Source organism: Nycticebus coucang, chromosome 15 (genome assembly GCF_027406575.1).
Source record: "Nycticebus coucang isolate mNycCou1 chromosome 15, mNycCou1.pri, whole genome shotgun sequence".
Taxonomy (NCBI): Eukaryota; Metazoa; Chordata; class Mammalia; order Primates; family Lorisidae; genus Nycticebus; species Nycticebus coucang.
The window spans coordinates 51,335,301-51,361,543 of record NC_069794.1 but is presented as its reverse complement, the minus strand read 5'-3'; the positions used below and the strand labels follow the sequence as shown (position 1 = coordinate 51,361,543).

The window sequence follows — 26,243 nt, the reverse complement described above, 5'->3', positions numbered from 1 at the left end:
AGAAAGCTTTAATTAAACAATAAAATTTAATTAAGTAATAAAGTAAACAGTTTTTAAAAAACAAATTTGAGAAAGTTAAAAGGATACACAAGTAACATATTACAAAGCATTCATATCATTATTTTGAATAATTTTTCTTCCAAACTGCAATATACTGTGTCATGTTTCAAACATATTCAGAAAGGTCTAAAGAGAGTTTGTTTTCCTCAAACACCAACTGCTGGCCTCAGAAGCCCTGCTGACTAACAGTATGTGTTAGATAGAGGGAAAGTAAATAGGTCCCAATTCGTGCTAAATTGACTTTCTTTGGAAACACAGGAAAGTAGAATGACTCCTGACACATACTAAATTAGCAGAATCAGAGCCAGGAAACATGGGAGCAGCAGACAACAGAAGCAGCACAAAGCCACAAATCTATCGTGTGCCAGCTGAGTCCTGTTTGGAACTCTGGGTTCCTCTACTGGGAATGTGGAGGGTTGGCAGTGTCAAAAAGAACAAAGTGGTGAGTTCCTGCCTTTGTGCTTACTCCCGATGTTATACCAACCCCTGTAAGGGGAATAATTACTTACCTGTAGATGCAACTGCATTTCAGCCAGATATTAGTTCCTTGACTAGGAATTTAAGACTTAAAATATACTGAAGGGGCAGCAATAGTAAATTATTGAAGTTGAATGACTACTGTAAATATCTAAAGCAATTTGAGGCAAGGACAGAAGAAAAAAACAGTGACAGAATTCAAAAGGGTTAAAAGAAGGACTAGTCCTCTTAGCTATTGACCCTAAGGGAAAAGCTAAAAAACAATACTGTATAATGTTTGTAGGATTCCAAATATAATGAAAATCATGATTGTTTAGGAGATAGATTTATCTATTTGCTCATAATATAATAATGACTGTTATTTAAAATATACTATACTAATACAACTAAGCAATGAAGAATTAGCCCTTGGTACATTCCTCATAGAGAATATTTTCAGATGGACAAAATCCTTACAGTGACTAGAAAGTTCCATCATTTATCTAATTTAAACCTAACATTTTCACTAGCCACTTCAGATGTCAAATGTTTATGTGCACTTAATCAAGATTCTAAGAGCTCAACTAAGAAGCTTAATAAGAAGAAATCCACCCTACAAAGTACTTAAAGGAATGCCTTCAAATTTCCTTGTCTAGGGAAAATAATTTTTTTCTTCTACAATAAAGTAAAAAGGTGGTAAGCTCAACAAGACATTTTGAAAAAGAAAGAAAAAGCCAAGTGCCATGGCTTGTGCCTGTAATGCCAGCGGTTTGGGAGGTTGAGTAGGAAGATCACTTGAGGCCAGGTATTCAAGACCAGCCCGGGCAATACAGTGAATGAGACCCCATCTGTATAAAAAATTAAAAAGAAAAAAAAAATGAACTGGACATGGCGGTTTGTGTCTGTAGTCCCAACTGCTCAGGAGGCTGAGGTGGGAGCATTTCTTCAGTATGGACTGCAGTGAGCTGTGATCATGCACTGTAAAACTAGCCTGAATAAAAAAGCAAGAGGCAGGGAGGAAGGGAGGAAGGGGGGGGAGAAGAGAGATGGGAAGGGAGGGAGGACGCGAGGGGCAACAGGGAGGGAGGGAGGAAGGTAGGTTATTTTTATAGAGTTAGTTTAAGCAACATAAAATTGTAGAAAGACAAAGGAAAGCCTTTTATAATACCAAATCTTACTGGGCATGAATGATTCTTTTTAGACACTACATCTCTAGCACATAAAATAAGGTTAAGCAGTGATTACTTCTCATAAAGACATTTGATTTGTTTTAAAATATACTGTATGCTCCCAAATATATTTACATACCTGGATTTCTTTATCCTTAAACACTACAAATGGTAGACATCCATACTACATTGGTACATGAATAATGTTCTATTACACTTAGTATAGCCTTTAGAATAGTGGTATGTACTTTAACACATATGTCTTTCCAGCACTCCCATGTAGTATATACAGATATGGCCATTCCAAAGGAGTATAATGGGCTCACAACTCTTCTGTTTTCAGAAGGTGTCCTTATTCATGATTAGGAAGTCAGGTTTTTGGCACTTTGCAATAAACATGAGAAGCAATTCTCTAGTACTCCAGGCAAAACATTATTACAAAATATATTCATTTTAACTTATATTAATGTACTACTTTCATGCACAAGGAGAGGAGGAAAAAAAGACTGCTTAAATACCTACATTTTACCACCACAAAATATGTTAAAGCTTTCCTGCTGACAAGCTAACCATATGTAGCCAGCACAAAGTAATTAATTTTCCTAGAAAAATATAACCTAGATTTGTATGAATAATGAGTCTTTCTGGCACAAGGGACAGATACCTTGAAAAGATAGAGTAAGTCTATGATGTAATGCAGAACAAAGTGCTATAAGTTCATGAAAAACCCTGACAAAGCAAAGTTAGGAGAGGTAACCTAAAAACAGAGCTCCAAATGTAAATTTTTTTTATTAGATGTCCTTTACATATTGTTCTTTCTTCCAAATTTAAATAAATTAATATTCTGACAAATAAATGTATATATTCTGATAAAGTTATCAAGCTTTCGAGGTCACCTGGATATAGTTCCTGTCCTTAGTTCGTTATTTAACTGTACAATGATCCCCCAGGCCAAATGGTTATCCTTTTAATCAAGAATAAAAAATCCTATAAGGCTATGTTCCCACATCTAGGCCTTGGAAGCTACTATAATAGGAGGAATTTTTTTCATTATTTAAATCAAGGTTTGTTTCTTCAGATGGAATCAAATAAAAAAGGGAAAAGGTAGAAACGCACGTATATAATGCATATGTATATATATGTATATATAATGTATATTTATAAATTAAGTCTGGACAATGTTTCCTCATCCTCACCACCTCCCATATTTTTGGATTTACATTCTGGTCTCCTGGTAAGGACATTAGAGTTCTGACTTGACTAGAAAAGACTAAGCTGGCTGCAGAAATGGAGAGCGGTGGTGCTCAAGTAACATTCTAAATGGCGACAAAAAATTCATTAATAAAAAGATGAAGAAAGGAAGAGTTACAATAAAAGAAAGAGTTACAAAAAAAACTACTGTAAGGTAGTTAATAGAATGTTAGAAGAAATTCAAACTTCATTTTTTACAGCAATCCCTTTACATTTACTATTATAGAGTATTAGCAATGCAAACTCACAAAACCAAAACCTATAACAATAATAAGCTATAAAATGAAGGTCAATCTAAAAGAGTAAAAATGCTCAGATTTCACTTTTTTTTCTTTTGAAGGCAGGGAGTATTCCTGCAACCTTCCCTGCCCCACCACCCACAGATGTCACCTGCCAGAAGGCAAAGACCTCAAAGGCAGTGACGGGTGAAAATCAAACGATACCCAATATCCAGAACACTAAGGGTAATTTTATTGTAAAATGAAAAGACCATTAGAAAAAAATCAATGAACCAACAACATTGACTGGGCTCCCCTCCGTGCTGTGAGGAGCACAAAAGTCATAGTTACTGCCCTTATCATAGAATTCTTCCAATCTGTCTTAACAGGTAAAATGTAGAAGAGATCCCTAGGAAGATGCAATCGCCATTATCTCATTATGGTTATTTTTTCACATATAATTTTTAAAGTGAAGGGATCTTGCTCTGTTGCCCACGGTGGAGTACAGTGGAATAATCATTGCCCACTGTAACCACAAACTCCAGGGCTCAAAGGATCCTTCTGTTTTGGCCTACCAAAATGCTGGAATTACAGACATGAGCTATTGCACCTAGTCATAATTTTAATTTTATCCATTAATTTATTGGAAAAAACAGTATTAATGACTTTTCTTATGACAACTATGTTTAACATCATATCTATTAATAGTGTGCTCAGTTTCTTTTATAAGTAAGAGGTTGTCAAAAGTGAACTCATTCAAAATTTGGTGAGTTTTTTCCTCTACCTTATTATGCAGACCTGTGTAGAGTCACCTCAAAAGTACATGTTCCACTGCACTCTTATTCTTCCTTAAAGTCATTATAAAATAAAACATTCATTTAACTTACTTTCTAAGAGTGCAATATCCTACTGACTGGGAGGTTACTGGCTTTAGTGTTAATTTACTTAATATTCTAAAAGCTTTAGTTCATATACTTTGTAAATACTCAATTATAAGGAATAATGGAACAGTAGCTCAGGTAAATTAAATGACTCCTTCAAGTCACATGGCTAGTAAAACTGGGGCCCAAAGCTAACTTGCTTCTAATCAACTGTCCTTACCATTCTAAGCATCACAATGTTAAAATTAATAACCACAATTTTTAAAACCATCTGGAATCAAACTTCCTTTACTCTGTTTTTTTAATAAGTAAGAATGAATTTTAATTTCCCCACAGCAGTTATTAGGTAACACACCACAGAGAATGGTCCTGCCATGAGCTCTGACTGCTACCTACCCTATCTCAATATCTCTGTCTTCTCTCCTTACTGTAAGCAACTACATCCTCTTGTGCAGAATTTTTAATACTCTTCCAGATTTACTTTTGCTGTCCCTCCACATTATACTCTTCACTCCTATTTCCCTAATAGCTAATTCTTCAGTTCTCTGAGAGGTATGATAAAACAAGAAGGTGAAACTACAAGTGCATCTTTGTGAAAGAGAAAGTACTTTGAATAATAGTATCATCTAATACTTAGATCACAAAATTAAGATACATAAAAATGTTTTGAATCTTATTTTTCTAATGATATGAAAAATATCTATCTTTTACTATTAGCAGGCCCATATGTTTATGATCTTCAGAACTCTCAGGAAAAAAGTTCATTTCACTTAAGAAAAGATTCAAAAGAATAACTGTTAAGGTGCCTTATGCCTAAGTAGTACTATTAATATAAAAAATGTTTTATTAAATAAATATGCTATCATGATATTAAAGCTGCTATACCAAAAATAATTTTAATTGTTCAAGAAAACTACACAATAGAGAAGTTCATATGGTACAATTTTTACAAGTTTTATAGAAGGAAGTAAAGCAAAGCTTTGTAAAAAAATATCTTAAATAAAATGTATATTCTCCATCTAGTCAAAAAATAGTTACAGGCATTAGATATTGTTTTACCTTTGTTTACAAATTCTTATCAATTCTGGACCACTAAGGATTTCAAAGAAGGTCCAAATGAGCAAATAAAGTCATGAATGGGAAAATGAGAAAGTGACAAGACTTCCTATTTAATTTGACTGTCTTGGCAAACAATCTTAACACATAAGTTTCATATCTGTTGAATTAAAAACTGGCATAAAAACTCAGAACCATATAGTGTTTTAATTCATTCATGTCTGTTTCTAGACAATCCTCATCCTACCACAGAAAACCAACATTTTAATTTCTATCACTACAGCTTAGTTTTTCCTATTCTTAAAATTTATATTAATAAAATCATACAATAAATATAAATATGTGTCTACTTCTTTCAAAATAATAATGGTGAGAATATACATGTGTAGTGTGTGAGTCAGTATTTTATTTCATTGTAAGAACATACCAAAATGTGTTTATCCTATTTCTTGACGGTAGACTTCCCCCCCCCCCCCAATTTGGCACTAGGTAAAGGGTTGAGTTGAAAAAGGCCCACAAAAACATATGGCTAAATCCTAACTTCTGGTACCTGTGAATGTGATCATACTACCTATTTGGAAACACAGTTTTTGCAGATGTAGTTAATCTCAAGATGAGACCATCCCGGATTGGGGGTGGACCCTAAATCCCAAGGCAGGAGGGGAGAGGGGGAGAGGAATAGGGAGAAGGAAGGGGAGAGGGAGTTACAGAGAGAGGGAGGGAGGGAGGTGGACGAGGGGTAGGGTAGGTTGGGGTCAGAGAGAGAGAAATAGAGAGAGTGTGATTAACCAAGAAACACCAAGGCTTGTTAGCAGCTATGAGAATCTAAGAGAGAGCCAGAATCTTCCTCAGAGCCTCTACATAGAAGAAACTAATCATGCCAACGCCTTGATTTATGACTTCGGGCCCCAGAATGTGAGAGAATAAATCTCTGTTGTTATTAGCCACAAAGATTGTGGACATTTGTTAGGGCAGCACTAGGACCAAATACAGACTATTATAAAAAAAAATCTCATATGAGTATTTTCACTTCTATTAAATATCTAAAAGATATAGTGTAACTTAAGAAATTGTCAGACTGTTTTTGCAAAGTGATTTACACCATTTTACATTCCCTTTACCAATGTATGTATCATTCTAGCTTCGATAATAGAAACTTTATATTTTATCTTTTTGTGCTTAGGTTTATCCTCCATTCCTTAAATTATTGAGGGTGGTATAAAGCAGAACTTGAGATTTATGTTAGACCACAAGACATTCAAGTTTTAAAACATCATTTGATACAAAGAAATTCCTTTCCCCATTTGAATAACCTTGAAGCCTTTGTTGAAAGTCAAATGATAGTATCTTTATGGGATTATTTCTAACTTTCCAGGAAAAATTTACTTTATATCCTTAAGCCAAAACCAGTCTTAATATTAAATCAGCAATCTAAGTTCTACAAGTTCTTTTCTTTTTCTATTCTAGGTCCTTTGCATGCTGTTATGAATTTAGTAACTAATTGTCAATTTCTATAACAAAACCTGTTGGTAATTTGAGTGGGAATGTATGAATCTATAGATCATTTGAGACAGAAATGAAATCTTAGCAATCTTAAATCTTCCAATCTATAATAAAGGTATATAACACCATGTCTTTGCAACTTCTTTAACTTCTCTCAGCAATATCTTACAGTTTCAGGGTGGAAATGTATATGTTTAGTGAAATGTATCCCTATGTACTCTTCATTTTTTAATGCCATTGTAAATGGCACTATTTTAAGTACATTTTCTAGTGTTTTGCTGCTTACAGAAGAAATATTTAACAACTGGTTTTGGTACACTGACTATTCAATGACACCAATAAATTCATTGGTTCCCTCTAACAGAGATGCCATAGGAATTCCTATAAACAGTCACATTAGCTAAAAAAAATTGTACTTCCTCAATTTCAACCTACTAGCCTTTTATTTTTTTCTGATTATACAAGTTAGAACATATATTATAATGGTAAAAAGAAGTAATGCAAATAGATATCCTTGACTGGTTTTCAAGCATTAAAGAGAAAGCATCATTGAGTATAACTCCAAGTTTTCCACAGATGTCCTACATCAGGTTGAGGAAGTTTTCATGTATTTCTAGTTTGCTAAAGACTGTATAATAAAAAACTTTGAATTCTGTCAAATGCTTTTTATTTTGCATTCATTTAAATAACTATAATTTTTCTCTCCTTTTTATCACTGGCAATATTAGTATAGAAATATTTTGGTGAAAACATTTACAGCTATGTTTATGTATGATTTTCTAATTTAATCAGTAGTAGATTCTATTCTTTGATTCCTGATATCAGCAATTTGCAAATTTTGTTTTCTTTTTTAGCAGTTCATTTTCTTTTCATTCAAAATAACTTCTTTTTGGTCTACTAGTAGTTTAAAACTATGTTATGCAATATTTAAGCAGTTAGAGATGTTTTATTATTGCCCTCTTAATTCTGTTGTAGACAGAAAGCATGCTCTGTTAGATAACAAATCTTTTGAAAATTACTCAGACTTATTTTATGTCGCTAACTGCCCACCTTGGTAAATGTCCCATACGCATTTGAAAAGAATGTATAATCTGCAACTGTTGCAGTTAGTGTTCTCATCAGAACCATATTGATGGAGTTGCTTGATGGAATTGTCTCGATTTTCTAAATATTTACTGATGTTTTTCTGTCTACTTTTTCAAGAATTTATTTAAAGAGGGGTATTAAAGTCTCATTATGATTGAGGAGTTATCTATTTTTCCATTTAATTCTGCCAGGTTTTGCTTCATATATTTTGATGTTCTATTATCAGTCATACATATTTAAGATGATTATCTCTTCCTGGTGAATTATTCTTTTAGTCACTGTGTAATGATACTCTAATTCTTGTAATATGCCTTGCCTTGAAATATTCCTCTTCTGCAATACATATACTCATGATACTTTAATGCTTTTTTTACTATTTGTTTTCCATATGCCTTTTCTGCTTTTTTCCTCCTGCCATGGTGTGAATTTTGTGCCCTTTCGCAAACACATATGTTGCAGTGTATGTGTTTGTTTCTACTTACCAATGTAAAGGAATTAGGAGGGAAGGCCTTAGGGCAGTGATTAGATCATGAAGGCAGAGCCCTTATGGATGGGATGAACACCCTCATAAAAAGGCCCCATAGAGCTTCCTTGCTCGTCCACTATGTCCTAACATAGTGATCCTTTCTATGGATCAGAAAGTGGCCCCCCTCCCCAGACATGGAATCTGCCAGCACCCTCCTTGAAACTCCTAGCTCCTAGAAGTGCGGAAAATACATTTCTGCTATGTTGAAGTCATCCAAGTCACAGTATTTTGTTATAACAGCCCAAGATAACCACTTTTATTCCTTTCCTCCTTTGTGTTAATCAAGTAATTTTTAGTATTTTATTTCCTCTACTGGCTTCTTAACTATATCTCCTTTTATTAGATTTCCCCTACGTGGTCTAGAATGAACAATATATGCCCTTGAAGAGACATACCTTTGAAAATTGCTCATCTTTTCTTCTTTTTTCTTTTGAGACAGTCTCATTATGTCACCCTCAGTATGAGTGCCATGGCGTCACAGCTCACAGCAACCTCAAACTCTTGGGTTAAGCAATTCTCTTTAAGCTGTGATCACTTAAGCTGTACAGGCTTCAGTTTATATGTCATTAGTGTAGCTCTGTGGAAAGTAAGAGGTGTTTCCCTAGAACCTCTAACTTGTGGAACGCAATATCCAAATTGTCTTCCCTAAGGAGTTTGTTAAGCCTTGATATAGGCTTTAGCAGGATGGATCTAACAGTTCTTCTCTAGAGTGTGGTCCTCCTTCCTAAAGCACAATCTTTTCCTTACTTAAGTGAATGCCAAGTATGTTAATGAAGTATAAAGAAGATTCCTCTGTCTTGGCAGAGTCATAATTCCAATTCCTCCCTGTAAAGCTACACCTCTAGGACCTTTGTTCCACCCTATAGCAGCTGCTATCTGGCAAATCTTGCTCAGCGTAGAAACACCCAAGCCCCAAGGAACAGACTCAAGGGAAATATCCACATAGACTACTGAAGTCACATTCTGCACAACCCCTTCCTTATTAGTGCCCTGCCCCGCTGATACCAGCTGTTTCACTGCTATAAATTCTGGTCTCTGGCTCTTTAGCGCAGGGAGACCTACATCTTCTGCTAAAACATGCCTATCTTTGTGGTATAAATGAAAAGCTGTCACCGGGCCAAAGGCAGAGTATTCATGAGATTCAAAATTTTCTGTCCAATCAAGGATGATAACCTTTTGCTACTGGTTGTCCACTGCCCAAAAAGAGTTCACTTGCATATTTTGTCTAGTATTACCACTTTTAACAGTTTACATATCTTTTGTTAAATTCACTCCTATTTTAAGTTTTTCTTATGTTACTGTAAGTGGAATTTTTAAAACTTTTATTATAACATAATTTCAGTTTTTAATATACAAATAGCCCACTCTTTACCCAGATTAACCAAATTGTTTACATTTTGCCCCATTTGCCTTATCACATCCTCACAATCTCTTCCTCTTTATACCTTTACACATATAAAGTAGTGTCCAAAAGCTTTTCTAATGTTAGGTTACTATTTTTTCCTACATAATTAAAAAGTAAGTTATGAAGAGTTGCTTTGGCATTATGTAAATGCTGTGTACATAACCTCTTTTCATCAAGTTTTCACATTTTCACCAGTGAGGACAGCACACTGAGTAGGAAAATGCATGTTACAGAATCAACTCAACTTGACTAAAACTGAACTTTATGGATCCTTCCAGAAACAATGGTACCTTCGTGAGCAAGACATAAAATTCCAAATGAACCAGCATATATCTACAATAATTACAAGTGAAGCTACGACTGCAACAAAATTGCCTAACTCTGTAGTAATTTAGTTCCATAAGTCCAGTCTTACCTTCCCCTTGTGTTTTTAGAGTAGTCTTATAAGATTAAATGTAGACCAACATAATGAGATTTACAGAGTACAGAAAAAGGCTTCCTAGGCACTAGATGATAGATCTAAAAGGCAACCTTAAAACAACGTTGTTTGCAAAGTGATGAATCATAAGAGACCTTTTTGCTTATAACTACAAAATGCTTTAGGCTTTATTTCAAATGAATGATGCGCTGCTAGTAATTAGTATGTGACTATAATGAAGTTTTGTTTTTCCAAATGAAAGACATTAAGCAAACTGTGCCATAAAATTTCAGTACTGCATAGATGGTCTGACTAGAAAGCATTATGTTTCCATACTAAAAAAGACAGAAAAATCATCACAGAAAAATAAAAGCTAACAGCCCACAATTTTATTATGGACTCCAATACCCCACTTTTTCGCAGAAATTTTAAGAAAATTAAAAACAAAAACAAAATCCTGGTCCACATGGATTGTACTATACATAAATAAGCAGGAATTTAGTGGGGTAGTGGGGGTTTAGATTTAAAATACCAAAGTAGAAAAAGTAACAAAATTTCCAGACTTATTTTTGAATTAGCAAAAAATTTAAGTTCCTATTTAAACATTCCAAGTAATTCTTATCTATTATTAACTCAAAGTTAATCTTCAAATATCAAAAATAATTTTCTCTAGTAAAAAAGCACACAGAAATCACTGCTAAAAGGAACTTTGAGGACAGTGGACACCTTTAGTAAACAGAAATACAAGAATAATTGCCACCCTAAGAGGTAAAGTATGGCCTTAGTGTCACAAAAGCACGCATTACAGCTAAGCTGTAATAATTACTCTTTTGAGTTAACAAGTTACCTCATTTACTTGTACATAATGGTAATGTCTATTTCTGGAGTTATGTGAGAATCATACATAATTACTCATTCAATCACGTATCAAATATTTCTTGAACTCTTATTATGTGTCACTGTTTTGAGCCACCAAAATTCCTAATGAAAATTAAAAGGAAAAACAAAACCCTGGTCCACATGGATTGTACTATATATAAATAAGCAGACAGAAAGGGAAAGAAAGAGTTATCAAAAACCAGTAGAACAGACAGATCACTTTAGATAGGAATACATGCTATATATAAAAGAAACAGGGTAAGGTGGATAGAGAGGGAAGAGCAATTCTAGGAGAAAGCGGCATTTGGACCAAAGAAGAGGAAAAACCAGGAATAAAATAAACCTGAAGTGGGAAAAAGAAAATAAATACGGGATGAAACAGTATATAAGATGGGACTGAAGAAATAAAAACTAGATCATTTCAGAAATTATCATGAAATTACTATTAGAAGAGCTAAAAAATAATTGATAGAATTCACTACAACTAAAAGAAATGTTAAAAGTAATCCTTCAGGAAGAAGGAAAATGATTCCAGATGGAAGTCTAGATTTATATGAAGAACACTAGAAATGGTATATAAAATATTTTTAATAAAGTTAAACTTACGTACACATATATACAAATATATATATATATATATGCGCACACACACACACACACACACACACACCCCAAATCCTAAACCAACCACAAATCCTAAAGCAACCAGAAATACAGTAAAGCAAAGAATAAGAGTTAATAAGTCAACAGAAAGATATGTAGTTAAAGGAGTCATTAAAATAAGTAATCTGAGGAAAGGTAGAAAAAGAATACTAAAGAATAGATGAGATAAATAGAAAACAAATAGTAAGATGATAGATTCAAATGGTGTCATGTTAAGTAAGCACATTAAATAAAAATGGTCTAAATACCACAAATTAAAAGGCAGAAATGATCAGATTGGATAAAAAAGGAATTTGTGGCCCACAAGAATAGCAGGTTAAAAGGAAAAGGATAGGAAGAAATACACGATGTTATCATTAATCAATATAAAGCTGAAGCGACTGTACTAATACACAAAGTAAGTTTCAGAAACCATGAGAGTTATTTTAAGCATGTAAGTAATATAACCTCCTTTAGTTTTATAACAGGAATTCACTAGGTGCTATGTGGAAATAATGCATTCAACACATGAAGCACAGACCCTGAAACAGTGAAGATCAAAAAATGGCAAATACAACAATATATATGTTTCTATATTAACTGGTGGAGCAGCATTATCCTTGAGATTATACATTATCTTTTCTCAATAATACCGTTCTAAGATTAATAACATCACTTCATTCTACTCTAAATTTAGCTTTCCACTGCAATTTCATTAGCCTTTACGAAAAAAACAGAAAAAAAAAAGAAAAAACATACTGTAAGCATGGCAATCCCTGCCTGACTTAGAATTTCATTTAACAAAAGAGGGATTATGAGAAATCATTAAAATACCATAAACATGATACTTACATTCAAGAGACTCTTTGGCTAAATCCTCTGAATTTGCAAGTGGTTAATTAATTACATGTTCAAGATTGATCAGCAGACCAGGTTAAGGTCAGTTAGTTACAGAGTAAAAGAAAAGCTAGAGCTATCGAATCCAAACAAAAAACATCACACAGGGGCGGCGCCTGTGGCTCAAGGGGTAGGGCGCCGGTCCCATATGCCGGAGGTGGTGGGTTCAAACCCAGCCCCGGCCAAAAACCAAAAAAAAACATCACACAGTCAGATTCTTCAATGTAATTCCAGCCAACTGGCCCTTCTATAACTATGTTCGAAAGCTAGACATTCACATTTTGGGTGGTATTTTGTGGAGGCAGGGTCAGGGGTAGAGGTGGTACAGATAGTGACATAGGAAAAGTCCTCTATGTCACAGATCAGTTTATTTGAAAATATTGAATATTTTCCTACAATATTTTTTAACCAACTCATTGCAAATACTAACTGCTCAAAACTCTTAAATGACATTTTTAAGGCAATTCCTCTGCCTTTCAGTAATAAAGTATGCCAACTGTTTTTATCTGAAGATGCCAGAGGGGCCAGATATGTGGTCTATAATTTAAACAGAAGTGGAGAACTATGTGGAAACTAAAGTGTGAGGAGAAAAAGGAAAGTCTGCTGAAGCTAAGACAGATGGTAAGATTTGGGCAATGAATATAATCAAAGGATGGGGCTGTAGCTAAGACCCATGGTCAAGAAATAATAAGCAGAAACCTGTAATTTAGGGAGTACAAAATTCAGGAAAAAGTATTGTCTAACTGGGAAGATGAATAATTATTAAAGGCAACAGTCAAAATTATGGATAATTCCAAAGGAATTTAGAAGAATCCAGTAAGAAGGAACTGAGCCCACAGCAGACAAAGTCCTTCATGGGAAGAAAACAGAAAAGCAAAGAAGGTTTCAAAAAATACACAAAGGATGAGAATAAGAGACTGAGCAATAAAGGAAAGCACTGTTGTGACAGAAAGTAGTTTTCTCTTCACTCCATGAATGGATCAATAAATTGTGGTATATGTATACCATGGAATACTATGCAGCTTTAAAAAAGATGGAGCCTTTACCTCTTTTATGTTTACATGGAGGGACCTGGAACAAATTTTTCTGAGTAAAGTATCTCAAGAATGGAGGAAAAAGTATCCAATGTAGTCAGTACTTCTATGAAACCAACTTATATTTACTCACACTTCCTTATAAAAGATAGACCATAACTATAGCCCAGGATGAAGGAAAGAAATGGAGTGAGAAGGGAGAGGGGAGGGGAGGTTTGATAGAGGGAAGGTAAAAAGCGGGACCACACCTATGGAGCTTATTGCAAGGGTGCAGGTCAAATCTGTCAAGTGTGAAACATAAATGTCTTAACACAATAATCACGTAAATGAAGCAACAGCTATGTTGATCGGTTTGATGTAACCATGTCAGATTGCATAAAAAAAAAAAATCAACACATTGTACCGCACGTATGCATAAATGTATTCATGATCTATGTGAATGACTTAATAAAAAAAAATAAAATAAATAAAAATAAAAATATAGAATGCTTTTGAAAATCCTGGTTCAGAACTTAGGAAAAAGATAAATATAGTATCAGGAAAACCCATAAGATAAAGCTGCTGGAACCTTAAATCCTTTCAGAACATACTGACATTCAATTCATCAGAATGACATAAGCACTTTACTGTTGCTAGGGGCTCTAAGGGGAGCTACTTTCTAAGGAAACACTGACATAATACACATAGGCTAGGAAGATTTTACTTGCCCACAGCATAAAAATTCAATAATGTTACAGAGCTTACATAATGTTACAACAGTAAACAAAAATATTGACAGAATAATCATTGACCTAGTTTCAGAATTAAGCCACAACTATAAGACTCTTTAAATAAATTAAAATTTATGCTACTAAGTCTTGACTATTTAATGCATAAACGTAAGTCAATGTATTATGAGTGGTACATTTGCAAGCACACACAAAAAAATTTCCTAGCAAATAAAAATTTGACAAATTTCCAGATATTCCTGGCAGATAGAAATTTGGAAAAATACAAAAAGTTAAAAGATTTGGTAGCAGCGATGCTGGTGATATATAAGTTAATGTTAGCTTTTCACTAAAGAAGAAAAAAAATCACTATTTGGTATCTACTCTTCTAAATTAATATAATATCTAGAGTTGAATACAAAATTGGTATCCTTGAAAAAAAAAAATAGCAGTAATAATGGATAATACCTAACTTTCAGGATAGGAACTTGACCCAATGTTAGTGGAAAGAAAAAACAAATACATTTATTCTTTTTTAAAAAGCTAAGTCTGGTATGAAAGATAAGGATGTTTAATGAAACATAACAATTATATACAAAATGAAAATGTAAGGAAATCAAAAAAGGGGAGAAAAACAACTCAAACAAGTGCTATAATTAACCAAATACATATGGGGCCAAAACACTGCCACCCTTTGTTCCAGGAGCCACACATGAATTAGGTCAAATCAGAGTTTACACAATTGATTCAAGGAGTCCTGGAGTTTTCAAGTGCTTAGCATCAGAGGGCTAGTTTTCCTGTTAACCAGGGGACAGAATGGAGAAAGGCCTTCTCAAGTGAGGTCCATGGTCAGGGTACAAAAGTAATGAGCAAGACAGGATAGTCACATTTTAGAATTGTATACATTTATGGGGCTCTTTAAAGGAGGGCAGAGGATTTCACTCCAATTGGGTCAGATGTTTCTAAGGATAGAATATCGTTTGTATTACTTTTTGGTTTTGGTAAATAAAAGCAGAAATGGTATAGGTCCTGAAGAAAAATATAAAACAAGCAAAAGTCTGTATTTAAAAATATTTTCCTTGGCCAGAGGTGATGGGTCACACCTGTAATCCTAGCATTTGGGAGGCCAAGGCAGGAGGATCACTTGAGGCCAGAAGTTCAAGACCAGCCTGAGTAAGAGCAAGAACAAGACTTCATCTCTTCAAAAAATAGAGAGATTAGCTAAACATGGTGGTGTGTGCCTGTTGTCCCAGCTATTCGGAAGGCCGTGGCAAAAGGATCTCTTGAGCCCACGAGTTTTAGTTTGCTGTAAGCTATGATCACACCACTGCACTCTAGCTGGGGAAACAGAGTAAGATCCTATCTTAAAATAAAACAAACGAAACACCTTTCCTTTTTCCACCTCTGTGTGCATCTACTCCTTTGCCAAAATATCAAGAGACCTATGTCTAGAAAGAAAACAGTATAGTGGAAAAAAAATACATATGGAGATGTGGAATCAGAAATCCTCAGTATGAACCTTTTTTTGCTATGGCATATGAGGGTTCTTGGTTAACTCAATTATTCTATAAGAGCCTTTCAGTTCTTGCAACCCTAAGGAACTATTGTAAGGAACATATCAGATTAATGTATATGAACAGACTTTGTAAACAGTAAATCACTAAACAAAAGGCAAATGTATAACTGCTATGTAATTACTTGCCTGTTGTATGTTTAGATGTAATTGCCTAAGCCATTAACCTGAAACTCCAAATTAATCTCTCTCCTTGTTCCTATTATCCAAACCATCATCTTCTAAGTATAATAAGTCACAGATAGCATATTTTTAAAAATACTCAAACCAAATGTAGAGTAAGTTTTAATCACCTCTAGCTATCCTATATGATTTAAAAGCAGAAAGCTAACCTTCTGTTTTGTAATATCTCAGACAGTTAAATCAATTTGTACTTTTTGTTTGTTTGTTTGTTCATCTTTTTTATTTTGGCCACATGAGCACATCTCCTGTAAAAACCATACACAACTGGATGATTTTAATCTCAGGGGACACTAAAGGCTAAGATCATCAGCTGGAAATCCCTAGTCAGAGAGCTAGAGGTAAAAAGTACAAGAAGTCTGGAAGGTCTGAAAATTGCTCAGAAAGAGTTATTAATAAAATAATTACATGGAGTGAATAAAATCATTAAAAGGAAATGATAAGGAGGAGGATACAAAAATAAAAGAGAGAACAGAGGATAGAATCTGAGTAAGACTCTTATTCAAGTGTTAGAAGAAATAGGAAAATCGCCGGGTAGGATTAGACAGGAAGTACAAGGGAGCAGGAGAGAGAACCAAAAGAAAGCAGACATAAAGAACAGGGTGAAATGCTAACAAAAGGTCAAGAGCATACAAGATGTACATGACAGGGCATCCTCTGGGTCTGGAATTATAAGGCTGTCTATAAACACTCAGAGAGTAACCCTAAGACAGTGATGGGGACAAATGCATGTACATAAAACACACTAAAGTGTCCTAAAACAGGGAGAGAGAAAAATCTAACAGTAAAGAGGAATACCGCTTTTAAAGAAAGCAGGTCCTGAACTGGATAACAACAAATGAGAATAAAAACATTCAAAATAAAAACATGAGAATGATGATAGCAGCTGACATAACTGGGCCCTTACTATCCATCAATGCATGCTCTCCTAAATCTCAATGCATGCACAGCTCTGTGAGATAGGTTCTTGATTCATGTACATTTTATAAAGAGAGAAAATAAAATTGAGGGGTGTTAAACTTGTCCAAAGTCTCAAGACTAGTATGTGGTAAAATGAGCATTCAAACTCAGGTCCATCTAATCAGACTAGACACACAATGATAGCTGAAGGTATATGGAATGCCAAGACAAAGTTGTTTTAACCAGATTCAAGTTTCAATACTAGGAACATGTTGCCTGGCAAGCCATAGTAAGCCAAGAGCTAAATGACCTGAGTTTTTTCAGTGTTTAAAATAAACCACAAAGCCTCTTAGGGAAATTAAATTTATTCATTCATTAGATAGTTGTCAAGTGCTTGCTATACAGCAGGTATTTATTATTTGAGATATTAGGAATCCCCCAGTGAATACCAGAGAGTGGTTCCTACCATCATGGATACTTTCATAGACTAATAGGATAATGGACAGAGTATTATATAGTAAATGAGAAGATGATGGACACTAAAGAGAAAATCCTTACAGAGAAGAGAAACAGAAGTGCTTTGGGCAGCTGGGTGTGCAGTTTCAAACAGACTGCTTAGGGAGGACTTCTATAATTTAGCATATGAAGAAAACCCAGAAAGACACGAGGAAGCCATTGGGTAACTAGAGGAGGCAAGGTCTAAAGAGGGTCAAAGGTAAGTGAATCTCCTGCCCCAAGAATGTAACTGGTGTGTTGAGGAAACAGTACTGGGGCCATGTGGTTAAACCTGCTTTAGTTAGAGGAGAGTGGTGAAGGGTGAGGCAAGAAACGCCAAGGCAGCACAGACTGTGCACCACTACAATATCTTTCTTCTGAGAACTATCCTCTGAAGAAGCCACTGGAGGGCTACAAGGTAGAGACAGAATATTAACTCACTTAATATTATCACAACTAGCTGTTGTGTCAAGAATAGTCTGTGAAGATAAATAGAGATTTTTTTCTTAATATCATCAAATTCTTCCACAGATTTTTACATGCACATGATATAAAACACAAGCCAAATTTTGTGCCTTTTGTCATCAAATAAAAAAAGGGATAAATTGATGTAAATCACAGTTGAAATTTCAAACTTTTTGAGATACTCACTAGTGTTAGCAGCTCAATGAAATAGCATATTATTCTGATCATGCTGTGTTTTTATTAGTTCTAATAAATTAAAGAATTGCAGAGTTATTTAATATAGCTGACATTCTGCTAATTTCAAGGGAACAAGGGTAACAAAAGCTCTTAAGAGAATTCATTCAGTGCTCAATTCCACTTATCCACCCACTCTACAGAGAACACAATTGGTAGCATGTGAGTGATTTTTTTCCCCATGATGGCAGGATTTGATATTGCTATTTTGATGTAGATTTGAACTAAATGAACTCAATCCCTTGATTAAATGAGAGTTATTGTATCAAGGAATACGCCTGCACACTTTTGCCATTTTAGCTTTATCCTAGTTCATAATAGAGGCACTATATATTTATTATGGCGATGTATTAGAGATTATTCCATGTTCTCTCATATTGAGAGCAAGGTCTGGAGGCAAAAGCAGTTTTTTCTTTCATTCCACAGACACATATTCTTATGACCACTAGCTTTTTTCCAAAGGTCCCTGATGAATTATATACCCTACAAATGCCAAATAGCCTTCTCACACAAACTCATGCTTAGTTTTTGAAACAAACTGCAATAGTGTCATATTATAAAATCACCTTGTACAATTCCCTAGATTAGGGATTGCAATTTTCCTCAGAGAGGTGGTAACCAGCATCAAAAGCAAATAAAACCTTGCTGATGAAGAGTCCCTCTCCAGGGAGAAGACTGAGAAAAACAGTGAGGTTTGCATATTTCGCCTTGCCCTTCACGGCTTCCTGTGTTACATTTCTAGTTCACTCCCTCAGTGATCTCATCCAGCCCCATAGCTTTAAATGCCACCTGTATGCTCCCAGATCACAGATTTATACCTCCGACACTGTACTCCCAGCTTCCATCCCCCAAATCATACTTCACATGTCCACTTGCATGTCTATAGACATTTTGAGTTATCTTTCCTTCCACAATCTGTTACTCTTGCAACACTTCCCTGCATCTCTGTAAATTAGTCCTTTCTAATTGCAAGGACTAACAATCTTGAAGTTATTCTCGATTTTTCTTAAACCCCGCAACCTGTCAGAAATCCTGTCTTCTCTACTTTCAAAATCATCCAAAATCTGAACACTTTTCAACAGTGACACTGCTATCATGCCTGTCAAGTCACCACTAATTTACACCTTAATATGAGATCACTGAAATAATGCATAACTGGCCACTGGCTTCAATTATGTTTCCCACCCCAGCCTACTCCCTGTTTCTCCACATAGCTGCCAGACTCACACTTCTAAAGCATCATCTCATTAGTTTGCTCCTTTGTCTTAACTCAAAAATAGTTCATAGGGTAAAATCTCTGGGTCTCACACCATCGCTGGAAGGCCCTGCATGATGGAGACCTTAGCAGACTCTTTAATGTCCTTATCTACCAATCTCTGTCATTCACTCTGCCACAATGTCATCACACAGCCAAAGTCACTGATCCCTAAAGGCCTTGCTGTTTGTGGCATCTTCTGTTTACGACATGCTTCTTTGAGATAGCCACACATTTAACCAAAGTCAAGAAGTCTTTAGCACAAATCTTACCTGTTCAAAGAGGCCTTAGTACCATGCTAATCTTTCTCAAACACTTATCCCACCACTTTCTGCAGAGCATTAATTAGTACCTGATTCTGCATTATTATATTTTTGTTTGTGCATATACTATTACTCTCCCAAACTAAAATGTAAGACAAAGGACTAAGAAGCTCATTTCAATAAATTCAGAGCCTAGAGCAATAGCCAGCAAACAGCAGGTGTTCAATCAATAACTATCAAAAGATGAATAATAAATGAATTATTCCTGAATCTAGGAGACAGGATATTCAAATAAAATATATCAGACAGTGGCACAATTACCAACATAAACTCAAGGTCTAAGTTCATCCATGAAATCTATGCCCCCAAAGCATTCAAAGGCTGGAACCTGCACTAATGGAAAAGTTGCAACAAGAAGCCATTTCCTCAGAATTACCTAATGAGATCTCAATCAAAATTTTAAAGGTTCTTAAACCCAACCTACAGCAGGGAAAGCAATATTAAGTTTAATTATAAAAACTCCTCTAATTTTCTGTAAATGTCAGTATATTTGGTTCAATCAATAAATCCACTACACATTATTTTGGACTGTCAAACAAGTAAAGAAAAGATGCGTGTGGCCTTTTATGAGTTTTGTTGATGCATAACTTCACTCTATTATATGCAGGAAGAATTAAGAAAAAAAACTGATGAGGAAAAAGATCTTCACAGAAAATAATACATTAGGGTGGGCAAGATAAAATTATCTTTCAGCTGACAGTGATTTTAACTACTTAAACCAACACAATTTCAATGAGTTTAATTAAAAATTTAAATAGCATTGTGACTATTTTGACTAAGGCTGTTGAAGGAGATGGAAGGCAGAAAGCAAATCAGAAGAAAAATTATGGAAGGATTCAATGTATGAAGAATTTTAGGCTAAAAGTCAGTGAGAACTGAAAGCAAATGAAATAAATAGATCCTGAACTAGGTGAGAGAAAAACCATCTGTGCTACTGAGCATGTAAGTCCTGGATCCTGGTAGAAGCATGTCAAAAAGGTTCCACACTGAAGTGACAAGAATAACAGAAAACAAGAGCTTATGATCTTAAAAAACTATACCTCTAAGATTTAAATAGCTATGAATATAGTTAGAAAATAATAGTTCATTATTGCAAACAAATGTTCTCACTGTGTAATGAAAGATTTGTGAGCGAGGTTGCCAAATGGCTGTCTAAAACCATCACAGAATTTGAAGGACCTTGCACAATAGGACAGATACCAAAAGGCAGCAGCAGCAGATGAACAAAACTTCGATTTTCCAGGAGGAAGAGACAGTAGATCCTGCCAACTTCAGACAGGCACAATTTATGGAATGGACAGATGAGATCAAAGATGAATTATTAAAGAGAAAAGGAAATAGTAATAACAAGAAAACAAAATGGGTTCTTGAAAAAAATCATATCAGACTAACTACATGTCTTTTGTTAAGAATTTTAAATTGCTAACTCTGGGAAACATGGTTTTGTATCTGGACATTTGCAAAGAACTTGAAATAGTCAACACCTAAAGAATGCAAGAAAGACTTGGAGATACTTAGTTTTGCAAAGCAAAAGTTGAGGAAAGATATTCTGTCAGGTTCTTTATATATCTTTGTCAGTCTTTTTAATAAGTGTTTCAGGCCATGAAGTCACAATTGCCTCAACATGAAAGGTGTTGAAAATAAAACCACTAAGTATTGCGTAGAGTAACAAGCCTTTTGGGGGAGGAAGAGTTAAAGAAAGATTAGAGGAGAAAGTTTTGTGAGGGTGTTGTACTAGAGGGCAGTGGAATATTGTGACAAGCCTGTAAGTTAGGGGGCCAAATCAATTAGGATAATAGATTATGATTTTTTTAAGGGTGTGAATTTAGATTTGTATGCACCAAGGTACTGGTTTCTTGGTCTATTTTTGAAAATTAACCCATTCTTACTCACGGAGAAATCACCTAGGGGTATCCAACCCTCAGCCCATAGGCTGCATGCAGATTATGTAAGGACTTTTTGCTTATGTGTAGCAGTGGACATCACAAAAATTAGGCACAGAACTTTTTTTCTGGTTCCTCAGCTGTTTTTAGTGTTTGTGTATTTAATGTGTGACCCAAGACAACTCTTCTTCTCCTAATGTGGCCCAGAGGACCAAAAGGATGGACACCCTTAGGTTCATTTTTTTAACAAAAATTAATTAGCAAAAAAATACTCAACATTATTTTAAAAAGTAATTGTAAAAACATTATTTTATTGGTCTTGCTATATTTATTATTCACTCTCCCTTCTGTTCCTGCCTGTTCATTTCTTATTTCATATACTCATTTAATCAATATTATGTGGCCACTATGTGCCAGAAGATATGCCATATGCTGGGAATAAAATGATGAGCGTGATATACTCAAGTCTGTCAAAAAGTTCAGAGCATAAAGGAAGGCTGTGACTTGTAAAATAACACTATATCCTAGTGTACTAAGAGCCATTCAGAGACATGCACAGGGTACTATGGTAACAAAGAGGAGGATACTGAATCTTGCATAAAACAATGTAAGTGTTAGGAAAGCTTTCCAAAAAGGCTTTCTCAAAAAGAAAATAAGGGAAAGGAAGCATAAAACAATATAAGTGTTAGGAAAGCTTTCCAGAGAGGCTTTCTCAAAAAGAAAATAAGGGAAAGGAAGCATATTGATAGGCCCAAGCACGGTAAATTGTTTAGCATGGCACAATAAATTGTTTAGCAATGATGAGGCACAGAGAAAAAAGTAAGATATGAGGTGGGAGAGGAATGGCAGGTATTGTTTCATTTGAAGACCTAATGCCAGGTGGGAAGGAGGGGTTTACAGAAGGGCCTGAGGATACATTTAGGCATAATGAATATGTCCCTTGTCTTAATCGTGGTGATGGTTTCAATATTCACATGTCAAGATTATACTTCAATGAAGCTTTTGTATTAGAGGCCTAATACTACTGTAAAAATTTTGGATATCAATGTAAATGTTACAGGGAGTAACTGAGGAAATTTAGGGGCTCAGTGAAGGATATTCACGGCATTCCATTCTCTATTTTACACCTTTATAAGATTTTTCCATATAACCAAACTAAAGAATTACTCAACAAACCACTCTTTTCCATGCATTTATTTGATAGACCGAGTGTGTCTATAAAAACAAAACACGTCCCTATCAATGAATAACATAGGTCTTTATTTCAATTCACTTTAAATCCAAACTCCAAGGATGCAAGATACAGCAGATATCGTAAGTAAAAGTGTAAAGATAAGGAAATAAAATTAAAGTGAGAGACAATAAGAAGAACTGCAAATATTTACTAAGGAGTGGCATGTAGAATATATAAGGAGCTCCTACAAATTAAAAAGAATGGAAATGTAATAGGAAAATAAGCAATATTAATAAGCAGTTCTAAGAAAAATATAAGCAACCAATAAATATAACTCTTTCAGTCTCATTTAAGAACCAGGACATAGAAAATTTAAAAATCACCAAGCGAAAAAAAGAGAAAGAATATTAAGTATTGGTGATAATGCAAGAAAAAGAATTCTCATTATGTTATTCATAAAAGTGTAAATCCATGTGCTTCATGGAAGGGCAATTTGGTAGTAATTATGAAGATCAAAAATGTACCTTTTGACTTGCAATTCTCAGAGAACTAATAATATAATTAATGTTAATACTGAGAGCTAATCTTTAACATAGAGTGTGATTGCAACATGATTTATACATATTTACTACATCATTAACACTGAAAATAATGCAGTGGAGGTGAGCATTATTCTTTTCCCTGTGATTGGCAAAATGATGGTCCCCAAAACATGTCCATATCCTGATCTCAAAACTTTTGAATATGTTACCTTCATGGCAAAATGAACTGTGGAAATGTGATTGAAGATATTGAGATGAGGAGGATTACTCTCAACTATCATGGCAGGCCCAGTATTATCACAGGATTATTATAGAGGGAAGCAAGAAGGTTAAGGAGTAATATTGACAAAATCAGAAGTGAGAATGATGTTGGACCATAGCCAAGGAATGTGGGCAGATTCCAGAAGCTGGAAAAAGCAAAGAAATAGTTTCTCCCCCTGAATGCCCTCATAAGGAATGCCCTGCCAACCCAATGAACTACTGACCTCCCTAACTGTAAGATAATAAACTTGTGCTGTGTTAAGCCATTAAGCTTTTGGTAATCTGTTAGAACAGCAAGAGGAAACTAATACAGTCGCATTTCATAAATAAGAAAACTCACGTTCAGAAAAATGAATAACTACCAAAGACACATAGTTAAGAAGTGGTATAGCTAGGTTTTAAACCTAGAATGTGGTCATAAACATTATGATATACTAACTTCAAATAAATAAGCTATGACATATGTAAAATTATTGTTTATTATTTTTTAAACACTGAGGGGAAAAAATAAGCATCTTCCATTAAGAGAATGATTTTAAAAAAATCATAATATGGGATATGAAATATTATGTAGGAGTTTCAAACAAGAAAACATAAAAAAACTTCAAAATATCGGATATGGCAAACAAAAGTTCAAAATAAAATACACATTTAAATGTTCACATGAACATGTATACATTGGTAAATACACAGAAATACGACTGGAAGTCCAAGAGACTGTTAAAAATGATAATTTATGAGGAACAATATAAAATAGTGGAATATAGGGGACTTACACATGGTATTCAATATTTTTATGTTATTTGATTGTTTTACAACAAGAACATATAGTGTATTTTCAAGTGAGGCATTATTAACACAGGGAGATATGCATGAACTTCTTATAGCATTTTTCATTAAAAGGAGGCCTCAACTGCACAAAGTTTAAAAGCCCTGCCCTATAGTGACACCAAATGGTGGTAGATCAAAATACAGTACACACACAGGACATTTGTTCAGTTCAATCTTCCTGTGAACACTTGATTCCTTTGAAGAACAGGTAGCTTAACAGAATTAAATGACAAGGAGAAAATGCCCCAAAACCTGGAATTTTTAATGAAATAAATTCTAGTATACCAAGCTTCAATTGCAAATTTTTAAGCCCCTTTCCGGACTTCAGTTAATCTTCTGATCCCATTGAATATTTATATGAATCATTTCTCACACAGTTAAACCTTGTCACTGTGAGCACAGTGATTAAAGAAACCCTGCAAATACAAGAAATGCAGTCATACAACAAAAGTCAGACTATCCGTCATGAGAACCAACCTTTGGAAAGCAGACAGTATTTTGGGGGGATGGATGAGAAGGTGGGGGATGATTGAGAAGGTTGGGGACCGAAGAGAAGGAAGAAATGTGAGAAGAAAGACAACTGATCCAATTAATAACCGTTTCTAGGGAGTACACTAATGTTTCTTAATCTATTGATAGAAAATGAAGTTGAATAAAAGTGGAGGCTATTGTATCCCAAATAGAAACCAATTTCTCTATAATAAATTTTTGTCCTTCACTTCCACTTCAAATTAAGTACATCACTCTGTATTCTGTGTTGTCTGCCCAGACCTAAAGCAACAAATAAAAACTGTGCATAAATTGCCTTATTCATTATAAAAACACAACAAAAACATACAGAGATTGACCGCCTTCCAGAGCAAATCTCTAAAATATTTGTCGAGAAGCCTTAGTTTCTTAGTAATAAACAATACTTTATTCAGACCTTTTGATGTGTTACTTTTCTATACCAAAATCTCCTAGAAAACATCGGACATAAATATATGATAAACCACAAAAACATGTCAATAATGTCATTGTGCTCTCAGGCCCTGTGTTTATACTGCTGGATTTAATTCTACCCAGTACCTTCCCACCTACCACCACCACTACTGCAAACACGGATGGGAAGCACTGGAACCACGTGAGATGATCAATTGGGCACATTTCTGTTCAGAAGGACCACCAGGAGAACCCATCTGGAAGGGTAACTTCAGATTCTGCATCACTATAAATAACAGATGAATGACTAAACCTTTCTATCATAAAACTATCCAGGTCTGAGAGAACAATCCAAGATGGTGGCCGAGTAACAGCTTCCCTGCTACAGGGCACAGTGAGTCTGGGGAGATAAGACTCCAGGCATCTCTGGCTGGTGGGATCTGCCTATAATCATCCTTTTGAGGATACAAGGAGTCAGCAAGGGACTTCTGGAACCCAAGAGGAGGACAAAAACAGTGGAAAACTGGCAAGTGATTGCGTGTGTTAGATAGACCTAATCCCACCAGCAACTGTAAGTACAAACAGCAGTGAGATTGCAAACAAGAAAGGCCTTACCTGTGAACTGTTTCCGTGTTTTTGGACTTGGTACTCAGTTGAACTGCCTTGGGGAGAGCGTGAGCAGGAGTGTGGAGAACTTTGGGTATTGTCTAGGGCCCCAGACTGAGCCACTGAGCCAGACGGAGCTAAATAGTGTTCGGCTGTGGGCCGCAGGGAGGCATTGTGAGAGAACTGCCCCGCAAGCTCTGCCCTCAGGGTTGCAGAGCAAGAATCTGGCGTGAGCTAGTAACCTAGAGACTAAGCAGCCTAAAGGCGGGGACTGAGCTGCCTTACAGCCTTAACACGCAGGGGCAGAGTGAGACCGGATATGGCACACTAGAACCTTGGGCTGTTCCCTGAGTAGAGGGCCCTGGCGTCACAGCTCATAGCAATCTCAAACTCCTGGGCTTGGCGCTGCCTG

General features: G+C 35.2%; 1 protein-coding gene across 1 annotated transcript in view; it reads right to left on the bottom strand.

Annotated features, from left to right (window-relative positions):
- Positions 1-26,243, bottom strand: part of DIAPH3 (diaphanous related formin 3) — a 578,378-nt gene that overhangs the window by 235,225 nt on the left and 316,910 nt on the right. The gene's annotated exons all lie outside the window — the stretch shown is intronic.